This window comes from Syngnathus scovelli, chromosome 15 (genome assembly GCF_024217435.2).
Source record: "Syngnathus scovelli strain Florida chromosome 15, RoL_Ssco_1.2, whole genome shotgun sequence".
In the NCBI taxonomy this organism is placed as follows: domain Eukaryota; kingdom Metazoa; phylum Chordata; class Actinopteri; order Syngnathiformes; family Syngnathidae; genus Syngnathus; species Syngnathus scovelli.
This window is the reverse complement of record NC_090861.1, coordinates 13,752,683-13,773,533: the sequence shown is the minus strand read 5'-3', so window position 1 is coordinate 13,773,533 and position 20,851 is coordinate 13,752,683. Positions and strand designations below refer to the sequence as shown.

General features: G+C 63.1%; 3 non-coding genes and 2 pseudogenes across 3 annotated transcripts; all 5 read right to left on the bottom strand.

Annotated features, from left to right (window-relative positions):
* Nucleotides 1-201: 201 nt before the first annotated feature.
* LOC125982804 (5S ribosomal RNA) lies at nucleotides 202-320 on the bottom strand (annotated as a pseudogene).
* An 871-nt stretch (nucleotides 321-1,191) lies between these two features.
* Nucleotides 1,192-1,310, bottom strand: LOC125982876 (5S ribosomal RNA). Its single transcript, XR_007486530.1, has one exon. It is a non-coding gene; the product is annotated as a 5S ribosomal RNA (ribosomal RNA).
* A 6,880-nt stretch (nucleotides 1,311-8,190) lies between these two features.
* LOC125982898 (5S ribosomal RNA) lies at nucleotides 8,191-8,309 on the bottom strand. The gene has a single exon (XR_007486550.1). It is a non-coding gene; the product is annotated as a 5S ribosomal RNA (ribosomal RNA).
* Nucleotides 8,310-9,147: 838 nt separating this feature from the next.
* LOC125982802 (5S ribosomal RNA) lies at nucleotides 9,148-9,266 on the bottom strand (annotated as a pseudogene).
* Nucleotides 9,267-10,139: 873 nt separating this feature from the next.
* LOC125982867 (5S ribosomal RNA) lies at nucleotides 10,140-10,258 on the bottom strand. Its single transcript, XR_007486521.1, has one exon. It is a non-coding gene; the product is annotated as a 5S ribosomal RNA (ribosomal RNA).
* Between the last annotated feature and the right edge of the window lie 10,593 nt (nucleotides 10,259-20,851).

Here is a 20,851-nt window from a genome sequence, read left to right as displayed (position 1 = left end):
AGTAAAGACTGCTGCTTTGAGTTCACAGGGAGCCATGCTCTTTATTCACTGTACATAGAGGTTTTGAACTCGTGTTGTAGTTTCAGTGTCGGAGTTCAAACTAGGCTTGCAGTTTCCGAATGCCATTCGTGATGGGTGCTGTAAAAAGTTCTTGGCTTAAACGATTGAAGTGCACATAAGAAAAAAAAAAAAAAAAAAAAAAGCTTACGGTAACTGGTATTCCCAGGCGGTCTCCCATCCAAGTACTAACCAGGCCCGACCCTGCTTAGCCTCCGAGATCGGACGAGAGCGGGCGCTCTCAGGGTAGTATTGCCGTAAGCCGTGAGACCGCTCAGAATTTTTCATTTTATAGACACAATCGCCCCTGAAACCATGCCAAGCAGCGGCGGGACTTGATGGCTGTGGTAAAAGTTTCCTTTCACAATTGACGTGGGAAAAAAAAAAAAAAATGCTTTCAGCACCTGGTATTCCCGGACGGTCACCCTTCCCTTTTGTTTTTTTTTTTTGTTTTTTTTACAACCAGGGCCGAAACAGGCTTTCTTCCAAGGCTTTTGGTGTTTTCTGGAAACATGGCTATCATGAAAAGTTATTGACAGCTTTTTATGCGGTAGCACGAATTTGCCGTTGCGACCTGCATTTTGCTGAATCAAAATAAATGCCTTGAAAAGTTTAAAAACACTTCATGGAAGTCACTTCACTGGTTTCTTTTATATCAAACAAATTGTTTTAGGTTATTCACCTGACATGTTTCGGCGGTTTCTTCCGCCTTCATCAGAGTGTCACAGATGTGATGGTGACGCGTCTTTATCAGCTGATGGATCAACATGTCAGGTGAATAACCTAAAACAATTTGTTTGATATAAAAGAAACCAGTGAAGTGATTAAATAAGGAAAAACAAAATGAACTTAGTACAATTACTTCATGGAAGTGTTGTGTTGGGTTCTTTTACAAGTCAAGCCTGCTGCTTTGAGTTCACAGGGAGCCATGCTCACTGTACATAGTCTGCTCTCTAGCGGTAAAAAATTTAACTACAATGCTGTGGATGTCACCACATAATATAGCTTTCAAACTCGTGTTATAGTTTCAATGTCGGAGTTTAAATTAGGCTTGCTGTCTCCGGATGCCATTCGTGATGGGTGTTGTAAAAAATAGCTTCTTAAACGATTGAAGTGCACATAAGAAAAAGAAAAAGCTTACAGCACCTGGTATTCCCAGGCGGTCTCCCATCCAAGTACTAACCAGGCCCGACCCTGCTTAGCTTCCGAGATCGGACGAGATCGGGCGTTCTCAGGGTAGTATGGCCGTAAGCCGTGAGGTGACCCAACATTTTGCATTTTATAGACACAATCGCCCCTGAAACTAGCGAGCGAGCCAATGAAGCCTTCAAAACTGCTTCGGCACATGGAGACCAAGCATCCTGCATTAAAAGACAAACCTTAACCACTTCGGGTTTCATTGTCTCCGATTACGCCTGGATGGGACCGGCTCGTTTCTGAGAAACAAGCTCGGTGCTCCCAATAATTCAACGTAATGGTGACTTTTATTTTTATGTGGTTTATATTTGTTTTTATGCCAGTCGTATCATTTTATTTAATCGTATTTACCGTATTTGCCGGTGTACAGGTCGACTCGGTGTATAAGTCGACCCCCTAAAATTCGACGGAAATTTACGATTTTATGATATATCCTTTGTATAAGTCGAGCTCAATTGTTGCATTATATTAAACTTCAAAATTCAATATGCGAAATTTATTGACGAAATGTGTTCAAATTCTGGGAGGCCGTGCGCATGCTGCTGTTTATAAGCACCGCGGAGGAGATCGCGGCCGGCGAGCTCGCGCACGCCGCCCGGCACCAACGGGAGGCCGGAAATAGCTCCAAGCCGAGCGGATCGGCACTTTATAAGCACCGCGGAGGAGATCGCGGCGCCTCATTCGACTTCCAGCCGCCGGCGAGCTCGCGCACCCGCCCGGCACATCCGGGAGGCCGTGCGCACGAGCCAAGTGGCCGAAAATAGCCCCCGCCGAGCGGATCGGCTGTTTATAAGCACCGCGGAGGTGGTCGCGGCGCCTCATTCGACTTCCAGCGGCCGGCGAGCTCGCGCACCCGCCCGGCACATCCGGGAGGCCGTGCGCACGAGCCAAGTGGCCGAAAATAGCCCCCGCCGAGCGGATCGGCTGTTTATAAGCACCGCGGAGGTGGTCGCGGCGCCTCATTCGACTTCCAGCGGCCGGCGAGCTCGCGCACCCGCCCGGCACATCCGGGAGGCCGTGCGCACGAGCCAAGTGGCCGAAAATAGCCCCCGCCGAGCGGATCGGCTGTTTATAAGCACCGCGGAGGTGGTCGCGGCGCCTCATTCGAATTCCAGCGGCCGGCGAGCTCGCGCACCCGCCCGGCACATCCGGGAGGCCGTGCGCACGAGCCAAGTGGCCGAAAAAAGCACCCGCCGAGCGGATCGGCTGTTTATAAGCACCGCGGAGGTGGTCGCGGCGCCTCATTCGACTTCCGGCGGGCGGCGAGCTCGCGCACCCGCCCGGCACATCCGGGAGGCCGTGCGCACGAGCCAAGTGGCCGAAAATAGCCCCCGCCGAGCGGATCGGCTGTTTATAAGCACCGCGGAGGTGGTCGCGGCGCCTCATTCGACTTCAAGCGGCCGGCGAGCTCGCGCACCCGCCCGGCACATCCGGGAGGCCGTGCGCACGAGCCAAGTGGCCGAAAATAGCCCCCGCCGAGCGGATCGGCAGTTTATAAGCACCGCGGAGGTGGTCGCGGCGCCTCATTCGACTTCCGGCGGGCGGCGATCTCGCGCACCCGCCCGGCACATCCGGGAGGCCGTGCGCACGAGCCAAGTGGCCGAAAATAGCCCCCGCCGAGCGGATCGGCTGTTTATAAGCACCGCGGAGGTGGTCGCGGCGCCTCATTCGACTTCAAGCGGCCGGCGAGCTCGCGCACCCGCCCGGCACATCCGGGAGGCCGTGCGCACGAGCCAAGTGGCCGAAAATAGCCCCCGCCGAGCGGATCGGCAGTTTATAAGCACCGCGGAGGTGGTCGCGGCGCCTCATTCGACTTCCAGCGGCCGGCGAGCTCGCGCACCCGCCCGGCACATCCGGGAGGCCGTGCGCACGAGCCAAGTGGCCGAAAATAGCCCCCGCCGAGCGGATCGGCTGTTTATAAGCACCGCGGAGGTGGTCGCGGCGCCTCATTCGACTTCCAGCGGCCGGCGAGATCGCGCACCCGCCCGGCACATCCGGGAGGCCGTGCGCACGAGCCAAGTGGCCGAAAATAGCCCCCGCCGAGCGAATCGGCTGTTTATAAGCACCGCGGAGGTGGTCGCGGCGCCTCATTCGACTTCCAGCGGCCGGCGAGCTCGCGCACCCGCCCGGCACATCCGGGAGGCCGTGCGCACGAGCCAAGTGGCCGAAAATAGCCCCCGCCGAGCGGATCGGCTGTTTATAAGCACCGCGGTGGTGGTCGCGGCGCCTCATTCGACTTAAAGCGGCCGGCGAGCTCGCGCACCCGCCCGGCACATCCGGGAGGCCGTGCGCACGAGCCAAGTGGCCGAAAATAGCCCCCGCCGAGCGGATCGGCTGTTTATAAGCACCGCGGAGGTGGTCGCGGCGCCTCATTCGACTTCCAGCGGCCGGCGAGCTCGCGCACCCGCCCGGCACATCCGGGAGGCCGTGCGCACGAGCCAAGTGGCCGAAAATAGCCCCCGCCGAGCGGATCGGCTGTTTATAAGCACCGCGGAGGTGGTCGCGGCGCCTCATTCGACTTCCGGCGGGCGGCGAGCTCGCGCACCCGCCCGGCACATCCGGGAGGCCGTGCGCACGAGCCAAGTGGCCGAAAATAGCCCCCGCCGAGCGGATCGGCTGTTTATAAGCACCGCGGAGGTGGTCGCGGCGCCTCATTCGACTTCCAGCGGCCGGCGAGCTCGCGCACCCGCCGAGCTCGCGCACCCGCCCGGCACATCCGGGAGGCCGTGCGCACGAGCCAAGTGGCCGAAAATAGCCCCCGCCGAGCGGATCGGCTGTTTATAAGCACCGCGGAGGTGGTCGCGGCGCCTCATTCGACTTCCAGCGGCCGGCGAGCTCGCGCACCCGCCCGGCACATCCGGGAGGCCGTGCGCACGAGCCAAGTGGCCGAAAATAGCCCCCGCCGAGCGGATCGGCTGTTTATAAGCACCGCGGAGGTGGTCGCGGCGCCTCATTCGACTTCCAGCGGCCGGCGAGCTCGCGCACCCGCCCGGCACATCCGGGAGGCCGTGCGCACGAGCCAAGTGGCCGAGAATAGCCCCCGCCGAGCGGATCGGCTGTTTATAAGCACCGCGGAGGTGGTCGCGGCGCCTCATTCGACTTCCAGCGGCCGGCGAGCTCGCGCACCCGCCCGGCACATCCGGGAGGCCGTGCGCACGAGCCAAGTGGCCGAAAATAGCCCCCGCCGAGCGGATCGGCTGTTTATAAGCACCGCGGAGGTGGTCGCGGCGCCTCATTCGACTTCCAGCGGCCGGCGAGCTCGCGCACCCGCCCGGCACATCCGGGAGGCCGTGCGCACGAGCCAAGTGGCCGAAAATAGCCCCCGCCGAGCGGATCGGCTGTTTATAAGCACCGCGGAGGTGGTCGCGGCGCCTCATTCGACTTCCAGCGGCCGGCGAGCCTGCGCACCCGCCCGGCACATCCGGGAGGCCGTGCGCACGAGCCAAGTGGCCGAAAATAGCCCCCGCCGAGCGGATCGGCTGTTTATAAGCACCGCGGAGGTGGTCGCGGCGCCTCATTCGACTTCCAGCGGCCGGCGAGCTCGCGCACCCGCCCGGCACATCCGGGAGGCCGTGCGCACGAGCCAAGTGGCCGAAAATAGCCCCCGCCGAGCGGATCGGCTGTTTATAAGCACCGCGGAGGTGGTCGCGGCGCCTCATTCGACTTCCAGCGGCCGGCGAGCTCGCGCACCCGCCCGGCACATCCGGGAGGCCGTGCGCACGAGCCAAGTGGCCGAAAATAGCCCCCGCCGAGCGGATCGGCTGTTTATAAGCACCGCGGAGGTGGTCGCGGCGCCTCATTCGACTTCCAGCGGCCGGCGAGCTCGTGCACCCGCCCGGCACATCCGGGAGGCCGTGCGCACGAGCCAAGTGGCCGAAAATAGCCCCCGCCGAGCGGATCGGCTGTTTATAAGCACCGCAGAGGTGGTCGCGGCGCCTCATTCGACTTCCGGCGGGCGGCGAGCTCGCGCACCCGCCCGGCACATCCGGGAGGCCGTGCGCACGAGCCAAGTGGCCGAAAATAGCCCCCGCCGAGCGGATCGGCTGTTTATAAGCACCGCGGAGGTGGTCGCGGCGCCTCATTCGACTTCAAGCGGCCGGCGAGCTCGCGCACCCGCCCGGCACATCCGGGAGGCCGTGCGCACGAGCCAAGTGGCCGAAAATAGCCCCCGCCGAGTGGATCGGCAGTTTATAAGCACCGCGGAGGTGGTCGCGGCGCCTCATTCGACTTCCAGCGGCCGGCGAGCTCGCGCACCCGCCCGGCACATCCGGGAGGCCGTGCGCACGAGCCAAGTGGCCGAAAATAGCCCCCGCCGAGCGGATCGGCTGTTTATAAGCACCGCGGAGGTGGTCGCGGCGCCTCATTCGACTTCCAGCGGCCGGCGAGATCGCGCACCCGCCCGGCACATCCGGGAGGCCGTGCGCACGAGCCAAGTGGCCGAAAATAGCCCCCGCCGAGCGGATCGGCTGTTTATAAGCACCGCGGAGGTGGTCGCGGCGCCTCATTCGACTTCCAGCGGCCGGCGAGCTCGCGCACCCGCCCGGCACATCCGGGAGGCCGTGCGCACGAGCCAAGTGGCCGAAAATAGCCCCCGCCGAGCGGATCGGCTGTTTATAAGCACCGCGGAGGTGGTCGCGGCGCCTCATTCGACTTCCAGCGGCCGGCGAGCCCGCGCACCCGCCCGGCACATCCGGGAGGCCGTGCGCACGAGCCAAGTGGCCGAAAATAGCCCCCGCCGAGCGGATCGGCTGTTTATAAGCACCGCGGAGGTGGTCGCGGCGCCTCATTCGACTTCCAGCGGCCGGCGAGCTCGCGCACCCGCCCGGCACATCCGGGAGGCCGTGCGCACGAGCCAAGTGGCCGAAAATAGCCCCCGCCGAGCGGATCGGCTGTTTATAAGCACCGCGGAGGTGGTCGCGGCGCCTCATTCGACTTCCAACGGCCGGCGAGCTCGCGCACCCGCCCGGCACATCCGGGAGGCCGTGCGCACGAGCCAAGTGGCCGAAAATAGCCCCCGCCGAGCGGATCGGCTGTTTATAAGCACCGCGGAGGTGGTCGCGGCGCCTCATTCGACTTCCAGCGGCCGGCGAGCTCGCGCACCCGCCCGGCACATCCGGGAGGCCGTGCGCACGAGCCAAGTGGCCGAAAATAGCCCCCGCCGAGCGGATCGGCTGTTTATAAGCACCGCGGAGGTGGTCGCGGCGCCTCATTCGACTTCCAGCGGCCGGCGAGCTCGCGCACCCGCCCGGCACATCCGGGAGGCCGTGCGCACGAGCCAAGTGGCCGAGAATAGCCCCCGCCGAGCGGATCGGCTGTTTATAAGCACCGCGGAGGTGGTCGCGGCGCCTCATTCGACTTCCAGCGGCCGGCGAGCTCGCGCACCCGCCCGGCACATCCGGGAGGCCGTGCGCACGAGCCAAGTGGCCGAAAATAGCCCCCGCCGAGCGGATCGGCTGTTTATAAGCACCGCGGAGGTGGTCGCGGCGCCTCATTCGACTTCCAGCGGCCGGCGAGCTCGCGCACCCGCCCGGCACATCCGGGAGGCTGTGCGCACGAGCCAAGTGGCCGAAAATAGCCCCCGCCGAGCGGATCGGCTGTTTATAAGCACCGCGGAGGTGGTCGCGGCGCCTCATTCGACTTCCAGCGGCCGGCGAGCTCGCGCACCCGCCCGGCACATCCGGGAGGCTGTGCGCACGAGCCAAGTGGCCGAAAATAGCCCCCGCCGAGCGGATCGGCTGTTTATAAGCACCGCGGAGGTGGTCGCGGCGCCTCATTCGACTTCCAGCGGCCGGCGAGCTCGCGCACCCGCCCGGCACATCCGGGAGGCCGTGCGCACGAGCCAAGTGGCCGAAAATAGCCCCCGCCGAGCGGATCGGCTGTTTATAAGCACCGCGGAGGTGGTCGCGGCGCCTCATTCGACTTCCAGCGGCCGGCGAGCTCGCGCACCCGCCCGGCACATCCGGGAGGCCGTGCGCACGAGCCAAGTGGCCGAAAATAGCCCCCGCCGAGCGGATCGGCTGTTTATAAGCACCGCGGAGGTGGTCGCGGCGCCTCATTCGACTTCCAGCGGCCGGCGAGCTCGCGCACCCGCCCGGCACATCCGGGAGGCCGTGCGCACGAGCCAAGTGGCCGAAAATAGCCCCCGCCGAGCGGATCGGCTGTTTATAAGCACCGCGGAGGTGGTCGCGGCGCCTCATTCGACTTCCAGCGGGCCGCGCACTCGCGCACGCCGCCCGGTTCAAATTTTCTAAGTGCAACGCACAATGAGATGCATGAGAAACGGCCTTGGTTACCATCACATTTGAAGCGATGAATACGAAGTTAAATTTTATGACTCGGTGTATAAGTCGAGGTCGATTTTTTTCGGTCGATTTTGGATCGAAAAAGGTCGACCAATACACCGGCAAATACGGTATATATACTTATTATAAATGTAGTATTTATTTATATTGATTTATTGTTTATTTATATATATAAAGGCAGGTCCGCAAAAATATTTCTGACGCGTAGCCGGTCCGTGGCGCAAGAAAGGTTGGGGACCACTAGTCTAAAAGAATCTGGCCGTAACTGGAATAGGGTTCTACGCGAATGCCCAACGGAAAAGTGAAGTGCACAAAACCTGCATTTGGCTGTATCAAAATAAATGTCATGAAAAAGGTAAAAACACTACATGGAAGCGCAATGTGTTGTGCTGGGTTCTTTTACAAGTAAAGACTGCTGCTTTGAGTTCACAGGGAGCCATGCTCTTTATTCACTGTACATAGAGGTTTTGAACTCGTGTTGTAGTTTCAGTGTCGGAGTTCAAACTAGGCTTGCAGTTTCCGAATGCCATTCGTGATGGGTGTTGTAAAAAGGTCTTGGCTTAAACGATTGAAGTGCACATAAGAAAAAAAAAAAAAAAAAAAAGAGCTTGAAGTGCACATAAGAAAAAGAAAAAGCTTACAGCACCTGGTATTCCCAGGCAGTCTCCCATCCAAGTACTAACCAGGCCCGACCCTGCTTAGCTTCCGAGATAAGACGAGATCAGGCGTTCTCAGGGTAGTATGGCCGTAAGCCGTGAGGTGACCCAACATTTTGCATTTTATAGACACAATCGCCCCTGAAACTAGCGAGCAAGCCAATGAAGCCTTCAAAACTGCTTCGGCACATGGAGACCAAGCATCCTGCATTAAAAGACAAACCTTAACCACTTCGGGTTTCATTGTCTCCGATTACGCCTGGATGGGACCGGCTCGTTTCTGAGAAACAAGCTCGGTGCTCCCAATAATTCAACGTAATGGTGACTTTTATTTTTATGTGGTTTATATTTGTTTTTATGCCAGTCGTATCATTTTATTTAATCCTATTTATATATATTTATTATAAATGTAGTATTTATTTATATAGATTTATTGTTTATTTATATATATAAAGGCAGGTCCGCAAAAATATTTCTGACGCGTAGCCGGTCCGTGGCGCAAGAAAGTTTGGGGACCACTAGTCTAAAAGAATCTGGCCGTAACTGGAATAGGGTTCTACGCGAATGCCCAACGGAAAAGTGAAGTGCACAAAACCTGCATTTGGCTGTATCAAAATAAATGTCATGAAAAAGGTAAAAACACTACATGGAAGCGCAATGTGTTGTGCTTTTACAAGTAAAGACTGCTGCTTTGAGTTCACAGGGAGCCATGCTCTTTATTCACTGTACATAGTCTGTCCTCTAGCGGTAAAAACGTGAACTGCAATGCTATGGCTGTCGCCACACAATGTAGGTTTTAAACTCGTGTTGTAGTTTCAGTGTCGGACTTCAAACTAGGCTTGCAGTTTCCGAATGCCATTCGTGATGGGTGCTGTAAAAAGTTCTTGGCTTAAACGATTGAAGTGCACATAAGAAAAAAAAAAAAAAAAAAAAAAAGCTTACGGTAACTGGTATTCCCAGGCGGTCTCCCATCCAAGTACTAACCAGGCCCGACCCTGCTTAGCCTCCGAGATCGGACGAGAGCGGGCGCTCTCAGGGTAGTATTGCCGTAAGCCGTGAGACCGCTCAGAATTTTTCATTTTATAGACACAATCGCCCCTGAAACCATGCCAAGCAGCGGCGGGACTTGATGGCTGTGGTAAAAGTTTCCTTTCACAATTGACGTGGGAAAAAAAAAAAAAAAAGGCTTTCAGCACCTGGTATTCCCGGACGGTCACCCTTCCCTTTTGTTTTTTTTTTTTTGTTTTTTTTACAACCAGGGCCGAAACAGGCTTTCTTCCAAGGCTTTTGGTGTTTTCTGGAAACATGGCTATCATGAAAAGTTATTGACAGCTTTTTATGCGGTAGCACGAATTTGCCGTTGCGACCTGCATTTTGCTGAATCAAAATAAATGCCTTGAAAAGTTTAAAAACACTTCATGGAAGTCACTTCACTGGTTTCTTTTATATCAAACAAATTGTTTTAGGTTATTCACCTGACATGTTTCGGCGGTTTCTTCCGCCTTCATCAGAGTGTCACAGATGTGATGGTGACGCGTCTTTATCAGCTGATGGATCAACATGTCAGGTGAATAACCTAAAACAATTTGTTTGATATAAAAGAAACCAGTGAAGTGATTAAATAAGGAAAAACAAAATGAACTTAGTACAATTACTTCATGGAAGTGTTGTGTTGGGTTCTTTTACAAGTCAAGCCTGCTGCTTTGAGTTCACAGGGAGCCATGCTCACTGTACATAGTCTGCTCTCTAGCGGTAAAAAATTTAACTACAATGCTGTGGATGTCACCACATAATATAGCTTTCAAACTCGTGTTATAGTTTCAATGTCGGAGTTTAAATTAGGCTTGCTGTTTCCGGATGCCATTCGTGATGGGTGTTGTAAAAAATAGCTTCTTAAACGATTGAAGTGCACATAAGAAAAAGAAAAAGCTTACAGCACCTGATATTCCCAGGCGGTCTCCCATCCAAGTACTAACCAGGCCCGACCCTGCTTAGCTTCCGAGATCGGACGAGATCGGGCGTTCTCAGGGTAGTATGGCCGTAAGCCGTGCGGTGACCCAACATTTTGCATTTTATAGACACAATCGCCCCTGAAACTAGCGAGCGAGCCAATGAAGCCTTCAAAACTGCTTCGGCACATGGAGACCAAGCATCCTGCATTAAAAAACAAACCTTAACCACTTCGGGTTTCATTGTCTCCGATTACGCCTGGATGGGACCGGCTCGTTTCTGAGAAACAAGCTCGGTGCTCCCAATAACTCAACGTAATGGTGACTTTTATTTTTATGTGGTTTATATTTGTTTTTATGCCAGTCGTATCATTTTATTTAATCGTATTTACCGTATTTGCCGGTGTACAGGTCGACTCGGTGTATAAGTCGACCCCCTAAAATTCGACGGAAATTTACGATTTTATGATATATCCTTTGTATAAGTCGAGCTCAATTGTTGCATTATATTAAACTTCAAAATTCAATATGCGAAATTTATTGACGAAATGTGTTCAAATTCTGGGAGGCCGTGCGCATGCTGCTGTTTATAAGCACCGCGGAGGAGATCGCGGCCGGCGAGCTCGCGCACGCCGCCCGGCACCAACGGGAGGCCGGAAATAGCTCCAAGCCGAGCGGATCGGCACTTTATAAGCACCGCGGAGGAGATCGCGGCGCCTCATTGGACTTCCAGCCGCCGGCGAGCTCGCGCACCCGCCCGGCACATCCGGGAGGCCGTGCGCACGAGCCAAGTGGCCGAAAATAGCCCCCGCCGAGCGGATCGGCTGTTTATAAGCACCGCGGAGGTGGTCGCGGCGCCTCATTCGACTTCAAGCGGCCGGCGAGCTCGCGCACCCGCCCGGCACATCCGGGAGGCCGTGCGCACGAGCCAAGTGGCCGAAAATAGCCCCCGCCGAGTGGATCGGCAGTTTATAAGCACCGCGGAGGTGGTCGCGGCGCCTCATTCGACTTCCAGCGGCCGGCGAGCTCGCGCACCCGCCCGGCACATCCGGGAGGCCGTGCGCACGAGCCAAGTGGCCGAAAATAGCCCCCGCCGAGCGGATCGGCTGTTTATAAGCACCGCGGAGGTGGTCGCGGCGCCTCATTCGACTTCCAGCGGCCGGCGAGATCGCGCACCCGCCCGGCACATCCGGGAGGCCGTGCGCACGAGCCAAGTGGCCGAAAATAGCCCCCGCCGAGCGGATCGGCTGTTTATAAGCACCGCGGAGGTGGTCGCGGCGCCTCATTCGACTTCCAGCGGCCGGCGAGCTCGCGCACCCGCCCGGCACATCCGGGAGGCCGTGCGCACGAGCCAAGTGGCCGAAAATAGCCCCCGCCGAGCGGATCGGCTGTTTATAAGCACCGCGGAGGTGGTCGCGGCGCCTCATTCGACTTCCAGCGGCCGGCGAGCCCGCGCACCCGCCCGGCACATCCGGGAGGCCGTGCGCACGAGCCAAGTGGCCGAAAATAGCCCCCGCCGAGCGGATCGGCTGTTTATAAGCACCGCGGAGGTGGCCGCGGCGCCTCATTCGACTTCCAGCGGCCGGCGAGCTCGCGCACCCGCCCGGCACATCCGGGAGGCCGTGCGCACGAGCCAAGTGGCCGAAAATAGCCCCCGCCGAGCGGATCGGCTGTTTATAAGCACCGCGGAGGTGGTCGCGGCGCCTCATTCGACTTCCAGCGGCCGGCGAGCTCGCGCACCCGCCCGGCACATCCGGGAGGCCGTGCGCACGAGCCAAGTGGACGAAAATAGCCCCCGCCGAGCGGATCGGCTGTTTGTAAGCACCGCGGAGGTGGTCGCGGCGCCTCATTCGACTTCCAGCGGCCGGCGAGCTCGCGCACCCGCCCGGCACATCCGGGAGGCCGTGCGCACGAGCCAAGTGGCCGAAAATAGCCCCCGCCGAGCGGATCGGCTGTTTATAAGCACCGCGGAGGTGGTCGCGGCGCCTCATTCGACTTCCAGCGGCCGGCGAGCTCGCGCACCCGCCCGGCACATCCGGGAGGCCGTGCGCACGAGCCAAGTGGCCGAAAATAGCCCCCGCCGAGCGGATCGGCTGTTTATAAGCACCGCGGAGGTGGTCGCGGCGCCTCATTCGACTTCCAGCGGCCGGCGAGCTCGCGCACCCGCCCGGCACATCCGGGAGGCCGTGCGCACGAGCCAAGTGGCCGAAAATAGCCCCCGCCGAGCGGATCGGCTGTTTATAAGCACCGCGGAGGTGGTCGCGGCGCCTCATTCGACTTCCAGCGGCCAGCGAGCTCGCGCACCCGCCCGGCACATCCGGGAGGCCGTGCGCACGAGCCAAGTGGCCGAAAATAGCCCCCGCCGAGCGGATCGGCTGTTTATAAGCACCGCGGAGGTGGTCGCGGCGCCTCATTCGACTTCCAGCGGCCGGCGAGCTCGCGCACCCGCCCGGCACATCCGGGAGGCCGTGCGCACGAGCCAAGTGGCCGAAAATAGCCCCCGCCGAGCGGATCGGCTGTTTATAAGCACCGCGGAGGTGGTCGCGGCGCCTCATTCGACTTCCAGCGGCCGGCGAGCTCGCGCACCCGCCCGGCACATCCGGGAGGCCGTGCGCACGAGCCAAGTGGCCGAAAATAGCCCCCGCCGAGCGGATCGGCTGTTTATAAGCACCGCGGAGGTGGTCGCGGCGCCTCATTCGACTTCCAGCGGCCGGCGAGCTCGCGCACCCGCCCGGCACATCCGGGAGGCCGTGCGCACGAGCCAAGTGGCCGAAAATAGCCCCCGCCGAGCGGATCGGCTGTTTATAAGCACCGCGGAGGTGGTCGCGGCGCCTCATTCGACTTCCAGCGGCCGGCGAGCTCGCGCACCCGCCCGGCACATCCGGGAGGCTGTGCGCACGAGCCAAGTGGCCGAAAATAGCCCCCGCCGAGCGGATCGGCTGTTTATAAGCACCGCGGAGGTGGTCGCGGCGCCTCATTCGACTTCCAGCGGCCGGCGAGCTCGCGCACCCGCCCGGCACATCCGGGAGGCCGTGCGCACGAGCCAAGTGGCCGAAAATAGCCCCCGCCGAGCGGATCGGCTGTTTATAAGCACCGCGGAGGTGGTCGCGGCGCCTCATTCGACTTCCAGCGGCCGGCGAGCTCGCGCACCCGCCCGGCACATCCGGGAGGCCGTGCGCACGAGCCAAGTGGCCGAAAATAGCCCCCGCCGAGCGGATCGGCTGTTTATAAGCACCGCGGAGGTGGTCGCGGCGCCTCATTCGACTTCCAGCGGCCGGCGAGCCTGCGCACCCGCCCGGCACATCCGGGAGGCCGTGCGCACGAGCCAAGTGGCCGAAAATAGCCCCCGCCGAGCGGATCGGCTGTTTATAAGCACCGCGGAGGTGGTCGCGGCGCCTCATTCGACTTCCAGCGGCCGGCGAGCTCGCGCACCCGCCCGGCACATCCGGGAGGCCGTGCGCACGAGCCAAGTGGCCGAAAATAGCCCCCGCCGAGCGGATCGGCTGTTTATAAGCACCGCGGAGGTGGTCGCGGCGCCTCATTCGACTTCCAGCGGCCGGCGAGCTCGCGCACCCGCCCGGCACATCCGGGAGGCCGTGCGCACGGGCCAAGTGGCCGAAAATAGCCCCCGCCGAGCGGATCGGCTGTTTATAAGCACCGCGGAGGTGGTCGCGACGCCTCATTCGACTTCCAGCGGCCGGCGAGCTCGTGCACCCGCCCGGCACATCCGGGAGGCCGTGCGCACGAGCCAAGTGGCCGAAAATAGCCCCCGCCGAGCGGATCGGCTGTTTATAAGCACCGCAGAGGTGGTCGCGGCGCCTCATTCGACTTCCGGCGGGCGGCGAGCTCGCGCACCCGCCCGGCACATCCGGGAGGCCGTGCGCACGAGCCAAGTGGCCGAAAATAGCCCCCGCCGAGCGGATCGGCTGTTTATAAGCACCGCGGAGGTGGTCGCGGCGCCTCATTCGACTTCCAGCGGCCGGCGAGCTCGTGCACCCGCCCGGCACATCCGGGAGGCCGTGCGCACGAGCCAAGTGGCCGAAAATAGCCCCCGCCGAGCGGATCGGCTGTTTATAAGCACCGCAGAGGTGGTCGCGGCGCCTCATTCGACTTCCGGCGGGCGGCGAGCTCGCGCACCCGCCCGGCACATCCGGGAGGCCGTGCGCACGAGCCAAGTGGCCGAAAATAGCCCCCGCCGAGCGGATCGGCTGTTTATAAGCACCGCGGAGGTGGTCGCGGCGCCTCATTCGACTTCAAGCGGCCGGCGAGCTCGCGCACCCGCCCGGCACATCCGGGAGGCCGTGCGCACGAGCCAAGTGGCCGAAAATAGCCCCCGCCGAGTGGATCGGCAGTTTATAAGCACCGCGGAGGTGGTCGCGGCGCCTCATTCGACTTCCAGCGGCCGGCGAGCTCGCGAACCCGCCCGGCACATCCGGGAGGCCGTGCGCACGAGCCAAGTGGCCGAAAATAGCCCCCGCCGAGCGGATCGGCTGTTTATAAGCACCGCGGAGGTGGTCGCGGCGCCTCATTCGACTTCCAGCGGCCGGCGAGATCGCGCACCCGCCCGGCACATCCGGGAGGCCGTGCGCACGAGCCAAGTGGCCGAAAATAGCCCCCGCCGAGCGGATCGGCTGTTTATAAGCACCGCGGAGGTGGTCGCGGCGCCTCATTCGACTTCCAGCGGCCGGCGAGCTCGCGCACCCGCCCGGCACATCCGGGAGGCCGTGCGCACGAGCCAAGTGGCCGAAAATAGCCCCCGCCGAGCGGATCGGCTGTTTATAAGCACCGCGGAGGTGGTCGCGGCGCCTCATTCGACTTCCAGCGGCCGGCGAGCCCGCGCACCCGCCCGGCACATCCGGGAGGCCGTGCGCACGAGCCAAGTGGCCGAAAATAGCCCCCGCCGAGCGGATCGGCTGTTTATAAGCACCGCGGAGGTGGCCGCGGCGCCTCATTCGACTTCCAGCGGCCGGCGAGCTCGCGCACCCGCCCGGCACATCCGGGAGGCCGTGCGCACGAGCCAAGTGGCCGAAAATAGCCCCCGCCGAGCGGATCGGCTGTTTATAAGCACCGCGGAGGTGGTCGCGGCGCCTCATTCGACTTCCAGCGGCCGGCGAGCTCGCGCACCCGCCCGGCACATCCGGGAGGCCGTGCGCACGAGCCAAGTGGACGAAAATAGCCCCCGCCGAGCGGATCGGCTGTTTGTAAGCACCGCGGAGGTGGTCGCGGCGCCTCATTCGACTTCCAGCGGCCGGCGAGCTCGCGCACCCGCCCGGCACATCCGGGAGGCCGTGCGCACGAGCCAAGTGGCCGAAAATAGCCCCCGCCGAGCGGATCGGCTGTTTATAAGCACCGCGGAGGTGGTCGCGGCGCCTCATTCGACTTCCAGCGGCCGGCGAGCTCGCGCACCCGCCCGGCACATCCGGGAGGCCGTGCGCACGAGCCAAGTGGCCGAAAATAGCCCCCGCCGAGCGGATCGGCTGTTTGTAAGCACCGCGGAGGTGGTCGCGGCGCCTCATTCGACTTCCAGCGGCCGGCGAGCTCGCGCACCCGCCCGGCACATCCGGGAGGCCGTGCGCACGAGCCAAGTGGCCGAAAATAGCCCCCGCCGAGCGGATCGGCTGTTTATAAGTCCGCGGAGGTGGTCGCGGCGCCTCATTCGACTTCCAGCGGCCGGCGAGCTCGCGCACCCGCCCGGCACATCCGGGAGGCCGTGCGCACGAGCCAAGTGGCCGAAAATAGCCCCCGCCGAGCGGATCGGCTGTTTATAAGCACCGCGGAGGTGGTCGCGGCGCCTCATTCGACTTCCAGCGGCCGGCGAGCTCGCGCACCCGCCCGGCACATCCGGGAGGCCGTGCGCACGAGCCAAGTGGCCGAAAATAGCCCCCGCCGAGCGGATCGGCTGTTTATAAGCACCGCGGAGGTGGTCGCGGCGCCTCATTCGACTTCCAGCGGCCAGCGAGCTCGCGCACCCGCCCGGCACATCCGGGAGGCCGTGCGCACGAGCCAAGTGGCCGAAAATAGCCCCCGCCGAGCGGATCGGCTGTTTATAAGCACCGCGGAGGTGGTCGCGGCGCCTCATTCGACTTCCAGCGGCCGGCGAGCTCGCGCACCCGCCCGGCACATCCGGGAGGCCGTGCGCACGAGCCAAGTGGCCGAAAATAGCCCCCGCCGAGCGGATCGGCTGTTTATAAGCACCGCGGAGGTGGTCGCGGCGCCTCATTCGACTTCCAGCGGCCGGCGAGCTCGCGCACCCGCCCGGCACATCCGGGAGGCCGTGCGCACGAGCCAAGTGGCCGAAAATAGCCCCCGCCGAGCGGATCGGCTGTTTAAAAGCACCGCGGAGGTGGTCGCGGCGCCTCATTCGACTTCCAGCGGCCGGCGAGCTCGCGCACCCGCCCGGCACATCCGGGAGGCCGTGCGCACGAGCCAAGTGGCCGAAAATAGCCCCCGCCGAGCGGATCGGCTGTTTATAAGCACCGCGGAGGTGGTCGCGGCGCCTCATTCGACTTCCAGCGGCCGGCGAGCTCGCGCACCCGCCCGGCACATCCGGGAGGCCGTGCGCACGAGCCAAGTGGCCGAGAATAGCCCCCGCCGAGCGGATCGGCTGTTTATAAGCACCGCGGAGGTGGTCGCGGCGCCTCATTCGACTTCCAGCGGCCGGCGAGCTCGCGCACCCGCCCGGCACATCCGGGAGGCCGTGCGCACGAGCCAAGTGGCCGAAAATAGCCCCCGCCGAGCGGATCGGCTGTTTATAAGCACCGCGGAGGTGGTCGCGGCGCCTCATTCGACTTCCAGCGGCCGGCGAGCTCGCGCACCCGCCCGGCACATCCGGGAGGCTGTGCGCACGAGCCAAGTGGCCGAAAATAGCCCCCGCCGAGCGGATCGGCTGTTTATAAGCACCGCGGAGGTGGTCGCGGCGCCTCATTCGACTTCCAGCGGCCGGCGAGCTCGCGCACCCGCCCGGCACATCCGGGAGGCCGTGCGCACGAGCCAAGTGGCCGAAAATAGCCCCCGCCGAGCGGATCGGCTGTTTATAAGCACCGCGGAGGTGGTCGCGGCGCCTCATTCGACTTCCAGCGGCCGGCGAGCTCGCGCACCCGCCCGGCACATCCGGGAGGCCGTGCGCACGAGCCAAGTGGCCGAAAATAGCCCCCGCCGAGCGGATCGGCTGTTTATAAGCACCGCGGAGGTGGTCGCGGCGCCTCATTCGACTTCCAGCGGCCGGCGAGCCTGCGCACCCGCCCGGCACATCCGGGAGGCCGTGCGCACGAGCCAAGTGGCCGAAAATAGCCCCCGCCGAGCGGATCGGCTGTTTATAAGCACCGCGGAGGTGGTCGCGGCGCCTCATTCGACTTCCAGCGGCCGGCGAGCTCGCGCACCCGCCCGGCACATCCGGGAGGCCGTGCGCACGAGCCAAGTGGCCGAAAATAGCCCCCGCCGAGCGGATCGGCTGTTTATAAGCACCGCGGAGGTGGTCGCGGCGCCTCATTCGACTTCCAGCGGCCGGCGAGCTCGCGCACCCGCCCGGCACATCCGGGAGGCCGTGCGCACGAGCCAAGTGGCCGAGAATAGCCCCCGCCGAGCGGATCGGCTGTTTATAAGCACCGCGGAGGTGGTCGCGGCGCCTCATTCGACTTCCAGCGGCCGGCGAGCTCGCGCACCCGCCCGGCACATCCGGGAGGCCGTGCGCACGAGCCAAGTGGCCGAAAATAGCCCCCGCCGAGCGGATCGGCTGTTTATAAGCACCGCGGAGGTGGTCGCGGCGCCTCATTCGACTTCCAGCGGCCGGCGAGCTCGCGCACCCGCCCGGCACATCCGGGAGGCTGTGCGCACGAGCCAAGTGGCCGAAAATAGCCCCCGCCGAGCGGATCGGCTGTTTATAAGCACCGCGGAGGTGGTCGCGGCGCCTCATTCGACTTCCAGCGGCCGGCGAGCTCGCGCACCCGCCCGGCACATCCGGGAGGCCGTGCGCACGAGCCAAGTGGCCGAAAATAGCCCCCGCCGAGCGGATCGGCTGTTTATAAGCACCGCGGAGGTGGTCGCGGCGCCTCATTCGACTTCCAGCGGCCGGCGAGCTCGCGCACCCGCCCGGCACATCCGGGAGGCCGTGCGCACGAGCCAAGTGGCCGAAAATAGCCCCCGCTGAGCGGATCGGCTGTTTATAAGCACCGCGGAGGTGGTCGCGGCGCCTCATTCGACTTCCAGCGGCCGGCGAGCCTGCGCACCCGCCCGGCACATCCGGGAGGCCGTGCGCACGAGCCAAGTGGCCGAAAATAGCCCCCGCCGAGCGGATCGGCTGTTTATAAGCACCGCGGAGGTGGTCGCGGCGCCTCATTCGACTTCCAGCGGCCGGCGAGCTCGCGCACCCGCCCGGCACATCCGGGAGGCCGTGCGCACGAGCCAAGTGGCCGAAAATAGCCCCCGCCGAGCGGATCGGCTGTTTATAAGCACCGCGGAGGTGGTCGCGGCGCCTCATTCGACTTCCAGCGGCCGGCGAGCTCGCGCACCCGCCCGGCACATCCGGGAGGCCGTGCGCACGAGCCAAGTGGCCGAAAATAGCCCCCGCCGAGCGGATCGGCTGTTTATAAGCACCGCGGAGGTGGTCGCGGCGCCTCATTCGACTTCCAGCGGCCGGCGAGCTCGTGCACCCGCCCGGCACATCCGGGAGGCCGTGCGCACGAGCCAAGTGGCCGAAAATAGCCCCCGCCGAGCGGATCGGCTGTTTATAAGCACCGCAGAGGTGGTCGCGGCGCCTCATTCGACTTCCGGCGGGCGGCGAGCTCGCGCACCCGCCCGGCACATCCGGGAGGCCGTGCGCACGAGCCAAGTGGCCGAAAATAGCCCCCGCCGAGCGGATCGGCTGTTTATAAGCACCGCGGAGGTGGTCGCGGCGCCTCATTCGACTTCAAGCGGCCGGCGACCTCGCGCACCCGCCCGGCACATCCGGGAGGCCGTGCGCACGAGCCAAGTGGCCGAAAATAGCCCCCGCCGAGTGGATCGGCAGTTTATAAGCACCGCGGAGGTGGTCGCGGCGCCTCATTCGACTTCCAGCGGCCGGCGAGCTCGCGCACCCGCCCGGCACATCCGGGAGGCCGTGCGCACGAGCCAAGTGGACGAAAATAGCCCCCGCCGAGCGGATCGGCTGTTTGTAAGCACCGCGGAGGTGGTCGCGGCGCCTCATTCGACTTCCAGCGGCCGGCGAGCTCGCGCACCCGCCCGGCACATCCGGGAGGCCGTGCGCACGAGCCAAGTGGCCGAAAATAGCCCCCGCCGAGCGGATCGGCTGTTTATAAGCACCGCGGAGGTGGTCGCGGCGCCTCATTCGACTTCCAGCGGCCGGCGAGCTCGCGCACCCGCCCGGCACATCCGGGAGGCCGTGCGCACGAGCCAAGTGGCCGAAAATAGCCCCCGCCGAGCGGATCGGCTGTTTATAAGCACCGCGGAGGTGGTCGCGGCGCCTCATTCGACTTCCAGCGGCCGGCGAGCTCGCGCACCCGCCCGGCACATCCGGGAGGCCGTGCGCACGAGCCAAGTGGCCGAAAATAGCCCCCGCCGAGCGGATCGGCTGTTTATAAGCACCGCGGAGGTGGTCGCGGCGCCTCATTCGACTTCCAGCGGCCAGCGAGCTCGCGCACCCGCCCGGCACATCCGGGAGGCCGTGCGCACGAGCCAAGTGGCCGAAAATAGCCCCCGCCGAGCGGATCGGCTGTTTATAAGCACCGCGGAGGTGGTCGCGGCGCCTCATTCGACTTCCAGCGGCCGGCGAGCTCGCGCACCCGCCCGGCACATCCGGGAGGCCGTGCGCACGAGCCAAGTGGCCGAAAATAGCCCCCGCCGAGCGGATCGGCTGTTTATAAGCACCGCGGAGGTGGTCGCGGCGCCTCATTCGACTTCCAGCGGCCGGCGAGCTCGCGCACCCGCCCGGCACATCCGGGAGGCCGTGCGCACGAGCCAAGTGGCCGAAAATAGCCCCCGCCGAGCGGATCGGCTGTTTATAAGCACCGCGGAGGTGGTCGCGGCGCCTCATTCGACTTCCAGCGGCCGGCGAGCTCGCGCACCCGCCCGGCACATCCGGGAGGCCGTGCGCACGAGCCAAGTGGCCGAAAATAGCCCCCGCCGAGCGGATCGGCTGTTTATAAGCACCGCGGAGGTGGTCGCGGCGCCTCATTGGACTTCCAGCGGCCGGCGAGCTCGCGCACCCGCCCGGCACATCCGGGAGGCCGTGCGCACGAGCCAAGTGGCCGAAAATAGCCCCCGCCGAGCGGATCGGCTGTTTATAAGCACCGCGGAGGTGGTCGCGGCGCCTCATTCGACTTCCAGCGGCCGGCGAGCTCGCGCACCCGCCCGGCACATCCGGGAGGCCGTGCGCACGAGCCAAGTGGCCGAAAATAGCCCCCGCCGAGCGGATCGGCTGTTTATAAGCACCGCGGAGGTGGTCGCGGCGCCTCATTCGACTTCCAGCGGCCGGCGAGCTCGCGCACCCGCCCGGCACATCCGGGAGGCCGTGCGCACGAGCCAAGTGGCCGAAAATAGCCCCCGCCGAGCGGATCGGCTGTTTATAAGCACCGCGGAGGTGGTCGCGGCGCCTCATTCGACTTCCGGCGGGCGGCGAGCTCGCGCACCCGCCCGGCACATCCGGGAGGCCGTGCGCACGAGCCAAGTGGCCGAAAATAGCCCCCGCCGAGCGGAT